The sequence below is a fragment of the Scyliorhinus torazame genome, chromosome 1 (genome assembly GCF_047496885.1).
Source record: "Scyliorhinus torazame isolate Kashiwa2021f chromosome 1, sScyTor2.1, whole genome shotgun sequence".
In the NCBI taxonomy this organism is placed as follows: Eukaryota; Metazoa; Chordata; class Chondrichthyes; order Carcharhiniformes; family Scyliorhinidae; genus Scyliorhinus; species Scyliorhinus torazame.
Genome location: NC_092707.1, coordinates 164,352,039 through 164,376,304, shown reverse-complemented (window position 1 = coordinate 164,376,304; position 24,266 = coordinate 164,352,039).

Below are 24,266 nucleotides of genomic sequence, written 5' to 3'. Positions count from 1 at the left end.
GAGGTTACAGATCAAGGTGTTAAGATTCAAAACAGAGGTATAAAAGCCAACATGAGTGTACTTTACCTGAATGCTTGTAGTATTCAGAATAAGGTAAATGAGTTGATGGCGCAAATCATCGTGAATGACTATGATTTAGTGGCCATTACTGAAACATGGTTAAAGGATGGTCACGACTGGGAGTTAAATATCCAAGGGTATCAAATTATACGGAAGGACAGAGTGGATGGTAAGGGAGGTGGTGTAGCTCTGTTATTTAAGGATGACATCCGGGCAATAGTAAGGGATGACATCGGTGCTATGGAGGATAAGGTTGAATCCATTTGGGTCGAAATCAGGAATAGTACGGCGAAAAAGTCACTGATCGGAGTAGTCTACAGGCTACCAAATAGTAACATTATGGTGGGGCAGGCAATAAACAAAGAAATATCTGATGCATGTAGAAATGTACAGCAGCTATCATGGGGGATTTTAATCTACGTGTCGATTGGTTTAACTAGGTCGGTCAAGGCAGCCTTGAGGAGGAGTTTATAGAATGTATCCGCGATAGTTTCCTAGAACAGTATGTAATGGAACCTACGAGGGAACAAGCGGTCCTAGATCTGGTCTTGTGTAATGAGATAGGATTGATTCAGGATCTCATAGTTAGGAATCCTCTCAGAAGGAGCGATCACAATATGGTGGAATTTAAAATACAGATGGAGGGTGAGAAGGTAAAATCAAGCACTAGTGTTTTGTGTTTAAACAAAGGAGATTACAATGGGATGAGAGAAGAGCTAACTAAGGTAGACTGGGAGCAAAAACTTTATGGTGAAACAGTTGAGGAACAGTGGCGAACCTTCCAAGCGATTTTCCACAGTGCTCAGCAAAGGTTTATACCAACAAAAAGGAAGGACGGTAGAAAGAGGAAAAATCGACCGTGGATATCTAAGGAAATAAGGGAGAGTATCAAAATGAAGGAAAAAGCATACAAAGTGGCAAAGATTAGTGGCAGACTAGAGGACTGGGAAATCTTTAGGGGACAACAGAAAGCTACTAAAAAAGTTATAAAGAAGAGTAAGATAGACTATGAGATTAAACTTGCTCAGAATATAAAAACAGATAGTAAAAGTTTCTACAAATATATAAAACAGAAAAGAGTGGCAAAGGTAAATATTGGTCCTTTAGAGGATGAGAAGGGAGATTTAATAATGGGAGATGAGGAAATAGCTGAGTAAATGAACAGGTTTTTTGGGTCGGTCTTCACAGTGAAAGACACAAATAACATGCCAGTGACTGATGGAAATGTGGCTTTAACAGGTGAGGACCTTGAGATGATTTATCACTAAGGAGGTAGTGATGGGAAAGCTAATAGGGCTAAAGGTAGACCAGTCTCCTGGCCCTGATGGAATGCATCCCAGAGTGCTAAAAGAGAGGGCTAGAGAAATTGCAAATGCACTAGTGATAATTTACCAAAATTCACTAGACTCTGGGATGGTCCCGGCAGATTGGAAATTAGCAAATGTGACACAACTGTTTAAAAAAGGAGGTAGGCAGAAAGCGGATAATTATAGGCCAGTGAGCTTAACTTCGGTAGTAGGGAAGATGCTGGAATCTATCATCAAGGAAGAAATAGCGAGGCATCTGGATGGAAATTGTCCCATTGGGCAGACGCAGCATGGGTTCATGAAGGGCAGGTCGTGCCGAGCTAATTGCTCCCAATCGTTCAGGAGGTTCATTTTGTCCACCTGCTTTGTAATTCAAAAGGACCATGTCTAAACAATCGGTCCGTGATAGGGTGGTAATCTGCTCCATGTCCCTGACATTTGCATGTGGCTAGTTGTACAACGTCTTTCCTGGACAGGCCGGAGCCAGGTTGATCAGTGTCCTGTTAGTTATGGCCTGCTGGCTTGTACTATGCTAATTTAATTAGGTTCTTGGAGACTGTCGGTTTAACCCTTTCCAGGCAGGTTTTTCCTTAATGCCCTAAGTATACCTCTGAGGCTCCAGTTTCCCTGTTACAATGATGATCATAGAATCCCTGTGCTGCCCCTTTTGGACCATTTTAACATTGCATTTTCAGCCTCACAGCTCAAGTCTGCTGATTTAGCACAAACCAGAAAGAACTCCAGCTGTTCAGGGTGGCACGGTGGTTAGCACTGCTGCCTCACAGTGCCAGAGATACGGGTTCAATTCCAACCTCGGGTGACTACCTGTGTGGAATTTGTACATTCTTCCCATGTCTGCGTGGGTTTCCTCTGGGTACTCCAGTTTCCTCCCACAATCCAAAGATATGTAGGTTAGGTGGATTGGCCATGCTAAATTGACCCTAGGTGGGGGTAGGGTGTGTTTTGTTATGCTCTTGACGTAGCATAAGCTGCTTCCTTGATGTGCACTCTGACAAAGGAAGGTTCAGACTTGGAGATAGCTTTAACACGTCTATTAAACTATTAACAATTCTCCTACTTGGATTCGTCTCTACTGTTAATCCTGCTATAGCTACTCAGACTGACGAACCAGTCTGCTACAATCCACGTGGTGGGTGTCATGTTCAATCAACCCTGTGTCTGTGCTCAGAGTGTCTCCACTGGAAAGAGACTGAGCATGTGTGATGTGTCCTTTTATATGGGTTGGTGTAATGCTCTCCTGTGGTAGTGTCACCTCTGTGTGTATCGTGACTGCCCATTGGTCGTGTCCTATCTTACTGACCTATTGGTTGACTGTCTGTGTGTCATGTCTCTGATGTTCCCTTTAGTGTCTAGCTTGGTGTAGTGTATGTACATTAACCCTTTGTGTACTTGCAGTGATGTATATCACATTCCCCCCCCCCCTTTTTCGTGTTACATATTTTCTGTACGGGTGTTAAAGAAAATTGAACACACTAGGTAGATGAGTGATACTCTGTACAAGTTATGATAACAGTGATCATTAAACAATAAGTCCAAATCATATGCATGAGTCCAAAGTTCATTACTTGTTATGGTCGAGTGGCTTTCTTGTTTGGTTGGTGATTGGTGATGTTGATGGTGGCATTGCATTTTAAACGCCATCAGTGTCCCTGTGCTGAAGGACCCAAGAAGTGGTCAAATCACTTCATTGTCAGATTTGGACTCTTTTTTTCTTTCGATGCTTGGGTGGTAATTCTTGATGGCATCTGTCCTGAAAACCACGTTCCATTGTAAGATGCATCGTCCTGCCATGGTATGTCATTGTACTGAGCTGAGCAGTAACAGTGTCCCTCATTTGCAGAGTTGTACCATGTCGTACCAGTCGTCGTTCCAGTGGCGTTGTGTTTGTCGTGCTTGTTGTCGACGCTGTTGCCTTTGGTACGCTTCTTATTATTGTCTTTGATGTTGTTGTTGTGTTGGTTGAATTTGTTGTTGTGTTTGCTGCGCTCAAGGACCGCACTCTGTGGATTATGAGTCCTTCACACAGTTACTCGTGTCAGCGTCCTTTGTGGCATCTGCTCTTTCCTTGAGCGTGCCGTCACTGAGTTCGCAGCGCTCCCCGTCTGGAGTCATGGCCGGCTTACTTGAATCAGCTTTGGCTTGTTGATGCTGTTGCTAACTTTTGGTTGGTTCAATTGGCTCTGTTTTACAACCTTTGCTCTAGAGTCGCCAGGTATCTTTATGATACCGCCACGAGGTTCAAGTTCAAGTAATGATCAATAACTCAGTACACCAATTAGTAAGATTCAAATCAAAGCACATTTATTTACACACAGTCAAATCTACTCATGCATAAACTCTACTTTCTCAGCTACTTCTATCACTAACAGGCCAATACTTAGCTTCGGACTGGCCCACCAGGTCAGGGGAACAAATGGCCTTTTGTTCGGGTTCTGAGTCTGCGGGATTTAAAGCTGGTATGGATTGGTAGCTAGGAGTGCCTATCTCGTAGCGAGCGTTGACTTGAGACTTGCGTTCTTTTGGCGGAAGCTGGACAGGTCACTGTCAAGGGTTGGTTCGCGTTGCTGAGTGACCCTGTCAAGAAGGACGATTTGAACTTGGGGGCTTTACTTTATAGTCCCCAAAGGCTTCCCGCCTTGCGGGGTGGACCCCGTACCTGGTTCCAAGTGATTGGACTTCGTTCCAATCGCTTGGTTCGATTTCTCCAATACTGGAGCGGTTCCCTGATCGATGGGCAGTCTTTAGGTGTCCGTTAACCACTTTTGTGTTGGCTCCTGCTGGCGCCGAGGAGTCTGGCTTGGCTTTGTTTACCTTAAATGTTTCGATTGTTCCCGGGGATCACTCATTCGTATGTAGATGGCCGCTACATTATTGTGCAGATGGTTGCTGGTATCGATGCTGTCTGGGCTTTTGCAGAGTTTAATACACAGTAAACTTGCACTTGCTAGTTTCTGCCTGTGTTGGCTGAATTTCCCTTCAGCCTTTGCTGTTCTCCATTTTAAGTCGGGAAATGGCCAACCCAGGTGGCTACACTCTCCTTGTGATCCTAACGCGAAGCGTGAACGATCACATAACTGCGTTGTTCTTCATTCCCTGACCCGGCGAGCACTTTTTTATGGCCTCTACACTGACCATGACTATGCAAGACATTTTTAACTGACAATTCTGAGGGGCACTATGTCAAACAGGGCCATGCATTACAAAATAAGAAATACGGTACCTCTAACTGTCCTTAATAAACTACACTCACTCAAACATTCAATCATACTAACTTCCTAAACACACAAAATCATAGCAGCATTATACACATTTTTCCTGGCTTGGCAGTCGAGCTCCGGATTGTACAATCGCTCATGAAACATTTCTTTATTCACAAAAAGGAACGCAAACGAATGTTCTTTATTATAGATCGCGGGGGTCGTGGGTCTGGTCATAACCAAAAATAGGGGATCTTATCCTATATACCGGGGTGCGAGCGCGGTAGGCTCTCCTTCTCCATTTCCGCAGACGAATAGTCTGCACAATGCAGCAGAGTATCGCCAATACCAATAGGGATTCTATTAAGTAGGACAGGGAGTTCCAGGTTATAAACCTGTCACACCAAGATGTTGTGGTGTCGCTTGTGACTGGGCTCTGGGTACTATGGGGAAGTGAATCATTAATGGCTGGGGGGGTTGGGGTCAGGGGGTTCACGTTCGCGCGCAACCAAATGTCTATTATGGTGATGAGCAACATGGAGCATGTCATCATGGTTCTTTCTCTTTTCTCTTCTCTTCTCTTATCTTCTCTGGAGCTTCTGGAGTTCTGTGGGATCAAGCATAGTGTCTGTGACTATCTTGGTTTAATATCTCGTATGATAGCCTGTCTGTCCTTTAGTGCCAATTACTCCCTTTATAATTGGTCACTATGTGTGACTCCCTCATTTTGTTTTCCAAAAACCAAATTTCAGGACAAGACATACTTACAAATACTGAACCAGTGCGAGCCGTCTCGCAGACTGTGCGGTTTACCATCCCAATGTTTCAGGATGTAAATAGCAGAGGGTTGGCAACCTAAGGGTTACCTGAAAACAAAACAAAACTTTTTGAACGAAAATTGCCGAAATGAGGTGCGTATGGGCCGCGACGGTAAGATTTGGATGGAGTCCCCGTGTGGACAGCGACCAATGCCGTGTGTGCTCTATCCGAGCGTAGCTGACCAGAGGGGGGTTCCCAGGCAGGGCGGGTCCCAATGCCGTTTCTCCACTGCCTGAGCAACCAACAAGAAAGGGCAAGAAATGTAGTCATCGTGGGGGGCTGCCGTATTGGTTTTTCCTTCGAACCAGAAGGGCAGTTATGAATGGGGGTCTGTGTTTCTGTCGACAGACTAGTTCCTCTGAACTGGCGTCTGGGACATAAACAAGTCTCTGTGGACAAACTAGTTCCTCTGACTGCCAGTGGACGTCAGAAGGGTGGTGGGGTGGGGCTGTGGAAATTTTTTTTTTTCCAGTTTTACATACAACATTTAACAGTGCAACTACAAACAACATAAAACATGCTGCAGGTTCCATCAGAAAGGACACCGTTTTCTCCCAAGTGGTTCCTTTTTAAAGCATCATCTGGACACCTCAGTTATTGGTTGCGAACAGTGTCGCAAAGGTGTTCTCGTTTTGGGAGTCAGACTCAAGGTCATCATCTTCTCCCAGATGCCAAACTCTCGAGTGTATCAGGGCGGATAGGGGTGCATGGTGTGATCTGGGATCCCTCTTGTCATTCCGGATGAGTCTGTATGAATTATCTCGGTGCCAAAAGGTGGTGTTTAGTTCTGTGGGGACGGAATCGGGGTCATCATCGTAGGTCAGTGGTGGGGTTTGTTTAGGAAAGTGATCATGAAGGGATCACTCGAATCGTGGGAAGATTCGCTGGGTATGGGTCCTGTTGCATGGAGATAGTAGGGAGGCGTGCTGTGGCAATTTTCTGTGTCACAGTCGCTGTCGCTGCTGCTCCAGTCTGTGGGCATTCCAGGGCAGAGTCTATAGTTAGGGGGTGGAGTCGGGGTTGAGTCCGAAATGGGCTGGATGTGTTGGGGGAGGGTAGGGTTACGTTGGCTGTGGGCGGGGCGTGGTCTGCTGCGTCGAGCATGACGTGATGTGCGTGGTTAGACTGTGTTCCATATGCCTTAAGCTGGTTGATATGGAACCACGCAGTCTTTCCATTGGGGTACTTTATTTTGTAGACGGAAGGGCTTACTTTGTCTAAAATGGAGTACGGACCCAAATATTTAGGTGACAGGAATGTGCTGGGGTTGTATGCGGAGAGCATGACTTGCTGTCCTACACTGAACTCAGTCGCATGCACTGTCTTATCGAAACAGGCCTTGCTCTGTTTCTTTCTTGTGCCCAATTTCACTGCGGCTGCTACCTGAGCCGTTTTTACATTTTCCACTAATTGTTTGACTGCGTTCTCGTGTGTGAGGGCCGTCACTTCGGGGCTGGTCAAATCTATTCCCAATAAAAATTCTGTGCCTTTCATGGGGCGTCCGGTCATGAGTTTTGTGTGGGGTGTAACCTGTGGAAGTTGAAACTGTATTTCTTAAAAACATCAGCGCAAAAGGGAGGACTGAGTCCCAAGTGGTGTTGTTTTGTTGGACCATTTTTCTGAGGGTGGATTTTATGGTCCGATTCATGCGCTCCACGTTACCACTTGACTGGGGGTGGTATGCGGTGTGGAATTTTTGGGTAATGCCAAATATCGTGAGGACATTCTTCATGACACGTCCCGTAAAATGGGAACCTTGGTCGGATTCAATGCCTCGGGGGCGTCCCCATCTCGTAAAGATGTGGTGGGTTAAGATCTTGGCTGTGGTCTTTGCCATGTTTGTTCTGGATGGAAATGCCTCCACCCATTTGGTAAACGTGTCTTATCACCACGAGTACATATTTATAACCATTCCTGCAAGAGTGCAATGGTCCAATATAATCAATCTGGAGGTTAGTCCAGGGGCCATTAACGGGTCGGGTGTGACTAAGCTGGGCCTTTTTGGCATATCTGTCCGGATTGTTCTGGGCACAGATAAGGCAATTCTCAACGTAGTGAGTTACATCGTCTTTTAAACTCGGCCACCAACAGAGATGCCTGAGGTGGGCTGTAGTGGGATCAATTCCCTGATGGCCATGACTGTCATGGAACAAACAATTGAGCTGATTCCTGTCCTGTTCAGGAACCACATAAAGGGTGTCTTTTAAAACCACACCGTCATGTGTGGTCAGTATATTCTTAAACCTATCGTAAGGAGCCGTAAATTTTTCTTTTAAAATTTCCCTGGGATTGCTATCCTGCTTCTGGGCCTGCACTAAATCCTCTATTAGTCTGCGAGACCTGAACTGCATTCACTGGTGCGCTTTCAGGGGGTGTCCAAAAATATCTGTGCCTGGAACCTGCTTTTACCAGTGCGTCGGCTTTTACATTTCCAGGGGGGGAGGAACGGTGGTGACTTCAAACTTTAACTATTCCAAAAGTCCTGTTCTGTGCTTTCTCTAAAATGTGGCTGAGCAATGGGGCTGAGGGGAGGGGTTTTCCGTCTGCGGAAACAAATCCTCTTGCTTTCCACAGGGGCAGGAATTCCGTAAGGCTGTTGCAGACATAGAAGCTGTCCGAGTATATGTCTGCTGGGCTGGGGAAGGAATCTGGGTGTTCCACTATGTACGCAATGGCTGCTAGTTCTGCTGCCTGCGCGCCTAAGTGTCCTGGAAGTTTTATTGCAATTTCACATTCATGGGGGGTTCCGGGGTACTGTAGCTTATCGGCTAAAAAAGTGTGGGTCTTTATCCTTTTAACAGTGATGTCCCATCCCTGCAGAAGAAGGGTCCATCTGGCTGCTCTAATCTGACTAACTGTACCGTCCTTGAGTCCGTCCAGTAAAAGTTGGGTGGGGGGGGTGTTCTGTGAGGATTATGATGGGGTTTAGTCCGGTTATGTAAGAAAAATACTGTACTGCCCAAAAAACTGCGAGCAGGTGCCTTTCACAGGCTGAAAATCCCTGCTCCACCGCATCGAAAACTCTGGAGGCGTAAGCCATGGGCCTTAACTGTTCGTGCCGTTCCTGGGCGAGCACGGCCGAAAGGGTGCGGTCTGTGCTTGCTACCTCTATCGCATAGGGGGAAAGCGGGTCTGGAACTTGTAGAGCGGGGGCTGCTGTGAGTGTTCTTTTCAATGGGTCCACAGCATCCGTATGCTGCGGAAGCCATGCCCTTTCTTTAGGAGGTCTGAGAGGGGTGCTGCCTTGCTGGCGAAACGGTCAATGTGGTTTCGGCAGTAGCCAACCAGTCCTAAAAATGACCGGAGGGCTGAAACGTTCTGGGGAAGGGGCAATTTAGCAATCGAGTCAATCCTTTTATGCTCGATCTCACGTTTACCATGTGTGATAATTGTACCCAAATATATCACCTTGTTTTCCAAAATCTGGGCCTTTTTGGGGTTAACTTTACACCCAATTGCTTGTAGGAGTTCCAGGAGTTCGGACAGAAGCTCGATGTGCTCTTCCTTGGTGTCTGTTTGCAGTCGTAGGTTGTCTACGTACTGGACCAGACATTCGAGGTGAGAAAATTTGGCTAAGCCATTTGCCAGCTGTCGGTGGAAAATGGAGGGGGAGTTGTGGAATCCTTGTGTAAGACATGTCCACGTGTACTGCTGATTTTTAAAGGTGAAGGCAAATTTGTACTGGCACATCTTTGCCAATGGAATGGACCAGAATCCATTACTGATATCAAAAACTGTAAAGAATTGTGAGTTGAGTCCCTGTTTGAGCATGGTCTCGGAACTTGTAGCTATTGTGGGGGCTGCTGCGGGGGTGACTTTGTTGAGTTCCCGGTAATCGATGGTCAGTCACCATGATCCATCGGGCTTTCTCACTGGCCAAATCGGGGCATTATTAGTGGAGGCTACTGATCTAAGTACGCCCTGCTCTAATAAGCTGTCGATTACTTTTGCGATTTCTCCCTCTGCCTCTTGGGGAAATCCATATTGCTTTTGGGGTCTAGGGTCAGGTCCTGTGATTTGTACTGAACCAGTCATCCGGCCACAGTCGTGTTTGTGGGTCGCGAATGCTCTCCTGTTCTTTTGTAAAGCTGCCCTAACCTGCTTGTCCGTGCTAATTGTGGCCGGGTCAAACCAAAATTCGCCTACTACACTAATTTTGTTTGCATATTCTCCTATGGTGAGCGTTGCGGGGGCTCTTGCGGATTTTGCCAATCTCCAGACACATTGGTTGACTGGATCAAAGGATAGGTTGTGGGAATTCATAAAATCTATGCCTAAAATGTGTTCTGCTGTGTGGGGTAGATCGACTAAAATTATGGGGTGCTTGGTGGTGATGTTGCCGATTTGAATGGGTACAGGGGTTGTGATGTGTCCCTGCTGTGAGTGGCCTGTAAAGCCGCTGAGGGTGATGGTGGCTGTAGTGGGCCACGTGTCCTTTTGAAACATGGTGGAGGAATTGATTGTGGTGCGGGACCCTCCTGTGTCCTAGAGAAACTCAATGGGATGTCCCCGTATTTTTGCTGCAACTACTGGTCGGCCGGACCTATCCTAAAGGGTGTCGCAGACCCAACTGGGGGAGCCTGAACACCGTCAGTCCTTTTCGTTCAGGTCCGTCTGATCTGAACGGGTGCTAACGCTATGTATTGGCTTTGTCCTGTTCTTATTCAGAGTGCCTGTCTGCTGGGCTCTCTGTTGCTTTTGTGGGGCATTGCATTCTCTTGCAAAGTGTCCCAACTGTCCACAGTTGTAACACTCCTGTGACTTTTGTAGGGGGCTGTTCTTGCCTTCATTTACCCATGCGGGGTTCTGGTGTGTTTTAACTGCTTGTATGTCTGCTTCTGCCTGCTGTTCTTCGGGATTTTTATTCGTGGGTTTGTTTTGAACAGATTGCTCCCAGGTGCGGGACAATCTTTTTACAACCCATTTCTCATTATGAGCCTCCTCTGAGGGATCATAATTGGCGCAAGTTTTTGTCCTGTTTTTGTGACATGGGAGATAAGGGTGCGGGTCCATTTGGCCATGTTATCTGGGGACAAATGGGCGCGGTCTAAGTCTCCAAAAACTGCTGCGAAATGGATCCACAGGCGTCCAGCAAACGCTGTGGGGTGCTCGGTTTTCTTTTGCCTGCACTTATTGAGGCCATCTACGGGGTCACCCCTGTTATACCCGATCGCGTCTAGGATCGTGGTATGCATTTCTGCAAGGGTGCCTCCTCCTACGTTCTGTGGGTCGGGAAGGGCTGCTACGACCGAAGGGTCTAAACTCAAAACTGTGAGCTTTACTTGCTCTCGCTCATCCAGGCCGTACATGATAGCCTGATGTTTTACTCTGGCAAAAACGTGGTGGGAGTCTGAGGTGGGGAGGAACGGTTTGATTTTATCGCACGCGTCCCGTAATTGGGTCACTGTTAAGGGGGTGGTGTACAGAAATTCCATGTTGTCTGATGTGGCTGTGCGGTGGGTGGTGACTGGTTTCATTGGAGCCTGAACTATTTGCTCTGTGGGGGGGTTGGGGCGCTTTTCTCTTCTGGGGTTTTCCCTGCGCACATGTTCCCTGAACATATCTCTGCGCTGTCTCACTCAATTCTTCCCAATCAGGGCCGTCTTCCTCATCTAACTGTGATCCAAAGGTTTCCTGGAATCCTTTTCTAACTGAAAGCAGAGATTGCAGTTCTGCAATCTGCTTCCGGCACTTTGCGCGGTCTAATGAGCTTTGTCTTTGCTCCGTGGTGGCAGCATGGAGTGCTCTTAACGCTGCCTTCAGGTCACTACACTGCCTCTGCAATGCCTTTACCTGCTTCTCGGTTTCCTCTCGTACCAGGACTGCACGTTGCGTGTCCTGATAGGCCTTTTCGTACTGGGATTGGAAGCTGCTTAAGTGCGCCAGTCAAGACAAGTGAGCCCGCTTGGCATCATCTACATCTCCGTCTTTTGCTGCCAACCTCCTCCTTAACTCTACATTCTCTCATTCTACCTCACTGACATCGACCTTGCTCATTCAATGTATGCCTTCTATCTCTTTCCGGAGCATCCTAACGACCTCCTCTGTGCCTCGCAATTGTGCCAAACCGGACATGATTGCCATCGTTCCCAATTGGATTTCTAATTCAAATTTTGGGTTCTCCCGGAGTGGTTAAGCCACTTCTAGATCGGGTCTCGTCAGGATGTCGCCAGTAATATGTTGCTAACTTTTGGTTGGTTCAATTGGCTCTGTTTTATAACCTTTGCTCTAGAGTCGCCAGGTATCTTTATGATACCACCACGAGGTTGAAGTTCAAGTAATGATCAATAACTCAGTACACCAATTAGTAAGATTCAAATCAAAGCACATTTATTCACACACAGTCAAATCTACTCGTGCATAAACTCTACTTTCTCAGCTACTTCTATCACTAACAGGCCAATACTTAGCTTCGGACTGGCCCACCAGGTCAGGGGAACAAATGGCCTTTTGTTCGGGTTCTGAGTCTGCGGGATTTAAAGCTGGTATGGACTGGTAGCTAGGAGCGCCTATCTCGTAGCGTGCATTGACTTGAGACTTGCGTTCTTTTGGCAGCAGCTGGACAGGTCACTGTCAAGGGTTGGTTCGCGTTGCTGAGTGACCCTGTCAAGAAGGACGATTTGAACTTGGGGGCTTTACTTTATAGTCCCCAGGGGCTTCCCGCCTTTCGGGGCGGACCCCGTACCTGGTTCCAAGTGATTAGACTTCGTTCCAATCGCTTGGTTCGATTTTTCCAATACTGGAGCGGTTCCCTGATCGATGGGCAGTCTTTAGGTGTTCGTTAACCTTTTTTATGTTGGCTCCTGCTGGCGCCGAGGAGTCTGGCTTGGCTTTGTTTACCTTAAATGTTTCGATTGTTCCCGGGGAACGCTCATTAGTATGTAGATGGCCGCTACATTATTGTGCAGATGATTGCTGGTATCGATGCTGTCTGGGCTTTTGCAAAGTTTAATACACAGTAAACTTGCACCTGCTAGTTTCTGCCTGTGTTGGCTGAATTTCCCTTCAGCCTTTGCTGTTCTCCATTTTAAGTCGGGAAGTGGCCAACCCAGGTGGCTACACTGCTTCCCGTCTGGTCTGTTTCACCTCAGTCACTTTTGGCTTGTCAATGCTCCCCGTCTGGAGTCTGGCCTGTTTCACCTGAGTCAGTTTGGGCTTCTTGATGCTGCCCGTCCGGAGTCATTTCAGGTTCACTTGAATCTTCTGAAGTTTCGTGATGCTCCCCATCCGGTGTCAAAACAGTCAGGAATGCATTTGCTTGCGGAGAGGCTCGAGCGAGTGAGGTTTGAAGTAACGTGGTGTCACCGGAGTCACCAGTAGTCTCACTGTGATTGTCAAGTGCCTCTGTACATTCCAGCTGAGGTCTGTCACGGTGCACATCTGGTATGGGAAGTGGGATGCCGTCGTCACTTGTTTCACATACAGTGGGTAAAGCCTCAGTGTCGTCTTGTCATTCACTTGAGCTGGGTAGACTATCAGAGTCTGCTTGCTGTACACTTAAGCATGGCAGACTTGCATCGTCTGCTGCTGGTTGCTCAGAGGAGGTTGCAAGACCCTCATGGTCTTGTTAATGCAAGGACTGCGCTTTGGAGTCTTGCGTTGCTTCTATCGTGGAGGCTGTCCACGAGCTTGCTGTGGAGGCTTGTGTCACTGGAGTCACTTCTTGTGTGGAGACGTGCGGTTGTCTCGCTGTGGAGTTGTTAATCGCTTTCTGTGTGGAGGCTTGGACCCTTTGTGGTGCGTTGACCACTCTCAGTTTGGAGTCGGGGACTCTTTGCGGTGCATGGACCTCTCTGTGTGGCAGCAGGCCGCTCTCTGTGGGCTTGTACCGCTCTCTGCCTCTTGGCATCAGGCTGCAGCATAAACCTGCACTCGTGAGTCGGGATATCATATATGCTGGGCTGAAGATCCTCAAATCCGAAGAACACATCCGGGTCTGTGTCGGATTCTTCACTGGAGAACACATCTCGTTGCGATTCGGATTTGGTACTGGGGTAGCCACCTCCCAAGATGAAATCATCGTCTGAGTCGTAGTCTTCTAGGACCATATCGTCACATTTTGTGTCGGAGCTGGCATTGGGTTCACGATGTCCAAAGAAGAATTCAAGGTCTGGGTCATAGTCTTCAAGGACTGTATCATCTCTTTGGGCGGTGCTAACTGCTTGTTGCAGGGTTCTGCGGAGGTTAACTTCAGCTACTGGTCGAATTTCAGGCATTGTGCTGAAATCGGGTTGATTGAACATCACACCCACCACGTGAAGAATCGGGTTTTGTGGCTTTAAATTTCTTTTTCTGTGTTTTGGGACATTTACCCTTTAAGTGGGCGTGGTCCAGGGCGTCTGACATCACGAAGCGTGTGACGTAGCTCGTAGGAAGCAATTGCACATGCGCATATCACTGTTTCTTCACTTGGGGCCTTTTCACAATTGCGGCTTCTTGCGCATGCGCAAATGAACCTCCCGTTCTGTGCGCTCTTCGTGCAACAGTGCATGTGCAGCACCTTTTCCAAGATGGCTGCAAATCAAAACTGCCGTTCGTTGCTACAAGCCTACCTCGCGGTGAGTTTTGGCGCCTCTTTTACCTTTTCTTCTTGTATGTTCCTCGCAGAATTCTTGGAATTTGTCCAGCACTGCCTGGTAGTCACTCTTGTTTTGCCCTTTTGAGTATTTGAAGGTCTGGAAGATTTCAGCTGCTTCTGGACCCGCGATGGTAAGCAGAAGCTTTATTTTCTCTGCATCCGCCATGCCAACTAGGTCGGACGCTACCAGGTAGATCTCGAATCTCTGCCTGAACCAACACCAGTTTTCACTGAGATTGCCTTGGTACCTGAGCTGCTTTGGAACCGGAATCCCGAACATCATCTTGCCTGGCTGCTGTTGTTGGTTGTCACTGTTTGCTGAGTAGAAACTATATAGATTTAAACAGGTCACTCCTGAGTACCATGTTTTGTTATGCTCTTGACGTAGCATAAGCTGCTTCCTTGATGTGTACTCTTGACAAAGGAAGGTTCAGACTTGGAGATAGCTTTAACACGTTTATTAAACCATTAACAATTCTCCTACTTGGATTTGTCTCTACTGTTAATCCTGCTATAGCTACTCAGACTGACGAACCAGTCTGCTACAATCCATGTGGTGGGTGTGATGTTCAATCAACCCTGTGTCTGTACTCACTGAGTGTCTCCACTGGAAAGAGACTGAGCATGTGTGATGTGTCCTTTTATATGGGTTAGTGTAATGCCCTCCTGTGGTAGTGTCACCTCTGTGTGTGTGTGTGTGTGTGTGTGTGTGTGTGTGTGTGTGTGTGTGTGTGTGTGTATAGTGACTGCCCATTGGTCATGTCCTATCTTACTGACCTATTGGTTGACAGTCTGTGTGTCATGTCTCTGGTGTTCCCTCTAGTGTCTAGCTAAGTGTAGTATATATACATTAACCCTTTGTGTACTTACAGTGATGTATATCACCACAGGGTGCTCTTTTTGTTGGGTCAGTGCAGACTCGATGGGCCAAATGGACTCTTTCTGCGCTGTAGGGATTCTATGGTTCTATTCTATGATCTCACGGCGAACCAAGCAGCCGGCCACCATTTCTCAACTCCTTGAAGCCTGTTGGATTTTTAAAAGTCTCTGATTATCACCTGCCAAGTGGTCTAAGCACAGAAACCCCATCGTGCTGCCTTATCATTTGTTATTATTACCTGAAGGACCCGTCACAATACTTTACGCTACTAAAAATTCAGTCCTGTTGCTTTTTTCTCTGATTGTAGTTGTTCCACGGTCTCCAACTTTTATTTTAAACCTGTTGTGGTGCAGTAAGGCTAAAAGCACTAACAGTCAGATCTGATTGACATGTTAACAAAAAATGTTATTCGTATGGAAACACTTGGCAGATTGTCATATTAAATAAAAACAGAAAAGGCTGTAAATACTCAGCAGGCCCGACAGAGTCTGTGGAGGGAGAAACAAATTTAACATTTCAGTGAGAGATCACCTTTCATTAGAAGTCACAGAACTGAAATAAAGGTTAGCTGTGTTTCTTACCACAGATGCTCCCTGACCTGCTGAGTAATTCCAGCTTTTTTCTATTTCTGTTTCGGATTTTCAGCAGCCACAGTATTTTGCTTTTGTATGTACATTATGTTGCAAATGTGACGCCAGATTCCAACATCACTCCCCTCCCTGTTCCTCAAACATTTGGGAACTCCACGTGTTCACACTTTGCACCCACTCACAAATCTTTAGGAGACTCTGGGTCAGGCAGATCCCATGAATCTGAGGGCACAACACCAGTCATTTTTTGGGCAAACGCTGACATGTGGCTAGCACTCTGGAACCACAAAATAGGTGGTTGGAAACGGCGTGATTCTCCGGCCTCATTTGTGCTCTCGCTTGAGTGTAACACGGCCAGAGAATGTCGGGAGAGGTCTCCAGCACGCTTCCCGACAGCTTCCGCACCTCCCAGGATTCTCTGAAATCCCACGAGACGTCGGAGTAGGAACCCCGCCCCAAATGGGCAGGACCGAATGACACTCATGGAAGTAGGTCGTAAACCTACTTATGATTTACCTGTCTGGGTAGGAAGGGGGGGAGGCGACCCACAAGCTCACTTTATTGGGGCACCCTTTCAAAATAGCGGCCCAATCTCTGAATGTGGGCTAAACCGGTGAGAAACTGTTCAAGGCCCCAAAAAGTATCAAAGTGTCATTGAATAGCAGTGGGGAACTTGCCGGCAGAGCCAGAGGGAAACTCCCTGAAAAACCCACCACAAATTAACGGAGAAATCTTTGGGGAGAATCGCACTGAGTCAATCTTGGCATAAAGCACGTTCATCATTAGGCAAGATTTAATTCCAAGAACAATTTAGAGAGAGCAGATTCTGCACCACTGCCATAGATGTTGCGTGCAATCTTCAAATCAGCCTTTTCCTTTTGCAGTGCGTCCAATCCTGAGGTTGTTACACAAACAATTCTCAAAGTCTATTCAAGTGCAAGCCAGAACTTATTCAGAGTCAAATGTTACCTCTGTGTACAAGTTGTGACCTGCCAATAATGCTTTCTCAGCAATGCTTTTTGATGTTTTTTAAAATTCATTTGTGGGATATGGGTGTCCCTGGCAACGCCAGTATTTATTGCTCAATCCTTGCCTTTTCTGTTGCATCAGTCACAATGGAGATTTAAACAGTCCTTTTCACTATCTCCACATGCCCAGAAACATCACTGCATTTATAGGATCTTGGTGATGACGTTTTGGAGAACCAACGGTGAAGAAAAACAAGGTGCCACCTGCGCTTAAACTAATGTTAATACATTCAAATGGTGAGTTCAAATGAAGGCACCAAAAGTATAACCAAACGCAACGGACAATTTGTACTGAAGCATGCAGTGACTGCCCTGTTATAGTCTGTACAACAGTAAAGTATTTGAAAAATGCAGCTGTCTCTTGGAGACCAAAGAACCAAGTTATCACCTCAACTGGAGTGTTTCTTTCAAAAAGACTAGCTGCCTTTATATTGTGCTAAGACTAGGATGACCAGCCCATCTAATCTGACTCTGCTGGCAGATTTTGTACCATCGCCTATAAAACCGTCTGGGGATTATCCCCGCCAGTTTCCAGAACAAAATAATTCTTCACCTCCGTTTCGGGAATGTCACATTATGCCTACCTGAGACTGGTCAGACCAATTTCAAAGAGAGCTACAGGAAGGCCATTAGCATTTGAATCAGCCAATCTTGGTAGCTGAGTAAGTGGCTTCCCAAAGGCCAGGCCCTCAACATAAATGGCACCCTGTTCAACCCATAATGGCCGAGATATTATCAGTCCAAATTCCAAATGTTCGTTTAAAAATCCCTTTTGAAGTCAGTATGGAGAAGGGAGGTCATATGGCCGTTTGAACGGTTTAATATTACCTTTCTGGGCTGCACGGTCAGTTTGTTGTTTTACCTTCAACTGGCATGCCACAGAAAAGCCTGCTTTGTCGAGACAGGATAACCACCCCATCTAACCTGACTCTGCTCGACGAGTTTGTACCATCGCCTATAGAACCGACTCAATCTCTGTGTGTGCCTATTTCATTTTGTGTCATCAGCACCACCTGAGAGATGAATCTTACAACACCTGGTCTCCAGCCAGCCAAATATAAAACGCCTACATGGAAGAATTCCTCATTAGGGACTCTGACTTTGGGATTCTGGAACTCATGAGAAACAATATTCAGTTTTTCTTTGGTCCTTATACAATAAATCTTTTCTTTAACCCCCACTTTGCTGATTGAACGCAGAGTGGTACTTTGCAGGCACTCCTTTCGCAAATTTTAAATGTGAGACAAACTGATACTCTTGAGTTAATCTGACATCAAGTTTGCTGTGGATTTTCAGTAAATTTCATCACGCAAAAATCGAGGCATTGTGGAAAATAGGCCAACAATTATTCTATCTATATTTATTTCTGCTTATTAAGGTTTAACAACAATCTAATGAATAACAGTACAGAAAATAACTTGCAGTGCAGCAATAATTTAATTAACTTACATTTGGAAGAGAAAGAAACAAAAAATTGAGAGAGAATTAGGAGGAGGAAGAAGAAAAAGAAAAAAAACCCAAAGGAATAAAGATGAAAAAATCTCCCTGGCCCCCCCCAAAAATAAACAAAAAGGAAATCAACAGCACTCATAGGGCAGGAAGAGGGCGTGATCCAATGGTCGTGCCACACCCGACTCTGAATGCGCGCGGCTGTTAAACATCACAAGGGGCTTCTTGTGAGATTTACCCGGCTCGTTATGCCTCACAAGATCTAATGGGATTTTGCGAGGCGTTGTGATTTAAATCCTGCCCACTATGTGCAGTCAGGATCATTTGAGTATGTTCTCACCAGAGTTACCCAAGGCGTGCGATCTAACCCCTGTGCTTTGGCGACCCCAAGTAAGCAACGTCTTGCACTGTTCACCACCAACATGGAACAGGATTCCCAGGCGATCGGGGCTCCTGTGTGGTCGGGTTCTGGCTGACAGTGCCTAGGTGCCCAGGTGGCATCATGCCTGTGCCAGGATTGGGCCCAGGGTTGCCCTGCCCTTATGAGGTAGGGTGTGGAGGGCTCTATGACCCTCGCGTTGGGGGAGGGGGGCTGTCTGGAGATCCTGGTGGGGGGCTAGAGATCGGGTCTCTATTCCTGCACTGGTGAGCGGAGCCCGTTCGAGACTAAGTGCAGCCTCAGCGGGGTGTTCCTCGCCGAGGCCCGATATGAAACCGAGTCCTGTTTAATAGCGGGGTCATTCACGGCGCTGCCAGCACTAGTAAACACCCGGATAAATGCGCTCGACATGGGACGCTGTTTCATTTGCATTAAATTGTTTCTACCATTTCCCATTATAGCTTAATTAGGGTTAGTTATATGAAAGTAGAGCACTGTATTTCCTCAAAATAATACAGGAAAAGTTGCCATGCTCCATAAAATCCATTAGTGGATTCTCTTATAGTGTACTTTATTATTTGAAGTTTGGGATTTTGCGTAAGATCATGGATCCAATTGGTAAAAATGGTGGGGCAGGCTCGCAATTTAATGGAATAATGCGTCGAGCCAATAATGTTGAAAAGTTATCAGTCTGAATTCTTGTAAGAGGGGTTCCAATCCAAAGAATGATGTATTGAGAAGGTTCAGTGTTGCTATTAATAATATGAGATGTAAATGTTTTTGACCAAAACAAAGCCAATTTAGGACACACCAAGTCCATTTGAATTAGAGAGGCTGGGGCAGTATGACATTTATACTGGTAGGATCAAAATTTGGATAAATCTTTTGGATTTTTAGATAAGATGTAAGGTTTTAAATGGTAGCAACCTGTGTATTGCACATACAGATGAAAATTGTACATGAGAGAGAATTATCTTCTGATAAGTCTGAATCAAAATCTTGCTCCCAAAGTGTTTTTGAAGTAGAAAGCAAAGGGCAGAGAATATAAAGATTAGAGATTATAATTTGGAAATGAAACTCAAAGGATTTAGTTCTAATATATCTATTATGGTTAGGAGCAGAGATTTCTATGTATGCAATATCTCTAATTTGTTATTAGTGACTGAAGAATGTGTGGGGAAGTTCATGGGCGGGATTCTCCGTTGGCCGACGCCGAAATCGGTCCGTGCGATCAGGCGGAGAATAGTTCCCGATGCCGAAATCGAGGCAGGTGCTGGTTTGACGGTGAATCGGGATGCTCTGCCTGCTCGAAAACTGCGTCAATGTGACGCATGGCGGGCGTAGTTGAAACACCATTCGCATATTGTTAGTGGGCCCACCCGCGATGCTTTGCCTCCGATGGGCTGAGTTCCTGATGGCACATGTGCTCTCACAAATCGTGAACCTGGCGTGGTGGCTGCTCAGAGAGAGAGAGAGAGAGTGTGTACGGACAGTGTTCAGCACCGCCATACTTTGCCGACATCGTGCCACTGGCCGGGGGGGGGGGCTTCTGCCAGGGCCGGGGGGTATAGTGGGGTGGCCAGGAGGTGAGCTGTGGGGGCAGGGTGGATGGGTTTGAAACACCATTACCGCAGCTGGCAAGGCAGCCATGCAACTGTGCATGCCGTTGACAGCCCACTTTAAACCTGGTGCCTTGGGTCATATAAGTGTCCCATCAGCTGTATGGGCACTCCAGCGCAAACTATCCCAACTTTTCCTGTCCCGAACAATAGATTTATAGATTTTGCCTTTTTTTCTTAAAAGTGCTTTTTTGTGGGGGTTTCACATTTTGTATTTCACAACTCACATGTTACACTTTGCATAAGAACGCCAAAAAGAGGAGAAAAAGAACAAGTAAGAAATAAAAGGTGTTAAAAAGACAAAAAGAAGTCAGCACAGGTATTTACATACAATTGCTTTCCCTCCTGCTGTGGCCGTGTCCCCGTTTTGGTTGGCGTACCTTAGTTGCAATTCCTATTTTGGTCCGGGCACGTATTTGCAGATGTTTTATTTACAGTCTTGGTCCCTTGTCCCTCACATTTTCTGTGCATGTCCTCCCCCGCCCCCCTGTTTCACCTTCCCCCTCCCCCTTTACTTTACATCTTTATCCATGACTCACTTGTGTCTCCCCCGCCCCCCACCCCCTGCTCTCCTTATTCTACTGCTTGCTGGCTATGAACAGATCTTGGAACAAGTTGGTGAACATCTTCCACCTCCTGTGGACGCGCCCTTCCGACCCTCTAATGGCAAATTTTATTTCGTTTTTCTTTAAAAACATTTTATTGATGGCATTTTTCATATATACAACATCACAAAACTAGAAAGCCAACCACGGCAACAGGTAACCAACAACCTGCCCTCCCTGCGTCGCCTCCACCCTCCAACCCCACCCACCCCAGAACCTGCTTCCTTTTTCAGCCCATTCCCCCCCCCCCCAAACAAAATGTAACAAAACAAATAAACTGTCCAGCACCGCCCCCCCCCCCCGCCCCCCCAACCCTGCTGATGTTTCATTACTCAGCTTCCACCTCAGGGTGAATCCCTCTTCTACCCCATGCATGATGAACTTAACTTTTTCCAGATGCAGGAATTCTGCCAGATCACTCACCCACACTCCTGCCTTTGGTGGCTCCTAGTCCCACCAACACAACCGAATCTGTCTCCGGATTAAAGCCAAGATGTCAGCCTCTCCCCCCACCTGAACACCTGGATCTTCCGACACTCCAAATATGACCACCTCTGGAACCACCTCCACCCCCAGAATTCTAGACATTACATCTGAAAATCCCTTCCAGAACTCCCTCAACTTCAGACATGCCCAAAACATATGCACATGATTCGCTGGCCCTCTCGCAAACTGCCCACACCTATCCTTTGTCATGATATGCAGACATGCACATAATGAGATACAGGCAGCTAATGAACACGGAGAACAGGACATAACCAATCAGCAGGCAGAACACTTGGGGGTGGTTTCCCGCTATAAAAGGCACGAGGCACTCACACTCCGCCTCTTTCCACTGGGGACATCTACAGAGTGAGTCAGGGTGTATATATCACATAACACCTCCAGCACATGGCTAAGAGCTCATCTGGTTCAGTCACGCAGAGTAATCACACTTAGGTTAGCAGAGAGCCGAACTCATAGAGAACTGTGAGCTAACTGTGTGACAGGTTCAATAAATCAAATTGAACTAACTTCAAGGTCTGGAGTATCTTTCAGTTAAAACTGCATCCAGTTGCAGCCCGTGTTATCGCAGTGTGCTTAACACAACATCCTCCACGAGAACAAATGACTCATCCTGGATACCGTCATGTGGGCTCTGTGCACCACCATAAATTGGATAAGACTTGGCCTAGCACACAACGAGGATGCATTCACCCTCTGCAAGGCTTCCCTCCATACTCCGGCCTCCACACTCCTGCCTCCAACTCCGCCACAAACGCCTCCTCCCACTTGCACCGATCCTCCTCCATGGGAGCCCCTCCCACTTCATCAGCTCCCTATATATAACTGCTCCTCTACCCTCTCCAATGTCATCCTCGGAAAATAGCATAACCAGCAGCACCAGGGGTGGCAGCGTCCGAAAGGATGGCACCTCCTTCCTAACAAAGTCCCTAACTTGCAGATACCTGAACCTATTCCCCTTTGGTGGCTGATACGTCTTCTCGAGTTCCTCCAGGCCCGTGAACTTTTCACCCACAATCAAATCCCTTAAGTACTCTACCCCCACCTTCTGCCACCCCTGGAATCACGCATTCAACCCCACCAGCGCAACCTATGATTGTCGCAAATTGGTGCCCACAACAACATACCTTCCAATCCCAGCTCCAACCCAAACTTCTTATAAAACTAGGCTGGAAATCCATCCGGACCTGGGGCCTTCCCCGCCTACAACAAACCCACACAGTCCATCACCTCCCTCAGCACAATCAGGGTTCCCTGTCCCTGCACCTTCGCCGCCGCCACTTTCGGGAACTCCAACCCATCCAAGACCTGCCTCATCCCTTCATCCCCCGCCAGTGGCTCCGACTCAAACAAACTCCAAAGGAAGGCCTCAAAAACCCCCATTCTCCTCCTCCGACTCCGATACCACCATGCTCCTCTCATCCTGCACCTTTCCAATCTCTCTTGCCACCGCCTGCTTCTTCAACTGATGCGCAAACATCCTGCTCGCTTTCTCCCCATACTCATAAACCACCCCTCTGGCTCTCCACAATTCCCTGACGCCTTTCCCGTGGATACCAGCCCAAATTCCATCTGGAGCCTCTGTCTCTCCTTTAGTAAAGCCTCCTCCGGTGCCACCAAATATCTCTGGTCCACCCTCAGGATGTCCTCAACTAATTTCAGCCTCTCTGCCCGTTCCACTCTCTCCCTGCGTGCCCAAATCAATATGAATTCCCCCCTTACCACCGCTTTCAATGCCTCACACAATGTGGAGGCCTGATCTCCCCTGTATAATTCAACTCCACATAATTTTAAATGGCCACCCTCTCGTATACACCCTTGTCTGACCGGAATCCCTCATCTAACCTCCACTGCGGCTGCTGAGCCTCTCCTTGCACCAACCACATATCCACCCATTGTGGCGCATAGTCACAGACCACAATTGCCGAATACTCCGATCCAACTACCCCTGCCAGCAGCGCCTGGTCTAACACAAAGAAATAAATCCGGGAGTACACCCGGTGCACATGCGAAAAATACAGAAACTCCTTCCCCTTAAATTGCCATGGATCCGTACACTTCATAAACCCCCTCAACTCCTTCGCTGTAGCCAAAACCGTCAGGGACCCAGGACATGACCGGTCCAGTTTCGGATCCCAAACCTTCCCCCTCATAAGCAGCCAATGCATGTCCAGGTCTGGGATCTTCCTTAAGACCCACCTCAAAAAATCCATGTCATCCCAATTTGGTGCATAAACATTCACTAGCACCACTGGCATCTCTCTAACTCTGCACAAATCATCTCAAACCTACCCCCAGGATTGGATACAATACTGCCGCCCTCAAAGATCACTCTCTTGTTAACCAGCATCACCACCCCCTCGTCTTCATATCCAGTCTCAATGTTGTGGCCATTTCGGAGACATGGATAGAGCAGGGACAGGAATGGTTGTTGCAGGTGCCGGGGTTTAGATATTTCAGTAAGCTCAGGGAAGGTGGTAAAAGAGGGGGAGGGGTGGCATTATTAGTCAAGGACAGTATTAGGGTGGCAGAAAGGACGTTTGATGAGGACGCGTCGATTGAGGTAGTATGGGCTGAGGTTAGAAACAGGAAAGGAGAGGTCACCCTGTTAGGGGTTTTCTATAGGCCTCTGAAAAGTTCCAGCGATGTAGAGGAAAGGATTGCAAAGATGATTCTGGATAGGAGCGAAAGCAACAGGGTAGTTGTTATGGGGGACTTTAACTTTCCAAATATTGACTGGACACACTATAGTTCGAGTACTTTAGATGGGTCTGTTTTTGTCCAATGTGTGCAGGAGGGTTTCCTGACACAGTATGTAGATAGGCCAACGAGAAGCGAGGCCATATTGGATTTGGTACTGGGTAATGAACCAGGACAGGTTTTAGATTTGGAGGTAGGTGAGCACTTTGGTGATAGTGACCACAATTCGATTACGTTTACTTTAGTGATGGAAAGGGAAAGGTATATACCGCAGGGCAAGAGTTATATCTGGGGGAAAGGCAATTATGATGCGATGAGGCAAGACTTAGGATGCATCGGATGGAGAGGAAAACTGCAGGGGATGGGCACAATGGAAATGTGGAGCTTGTTCAAGGAACAACTACTGCGTGTCCTTGATCAGTATGTACCTGTCAGGCAGGGAGGAAGTGGTCGAGCAAGGGAACCGTGGTTTACTAAAGCAGTCAAAACACTTGTCAAGAGGAAGAAGGAGGCTTATGTAAAGATGAGAC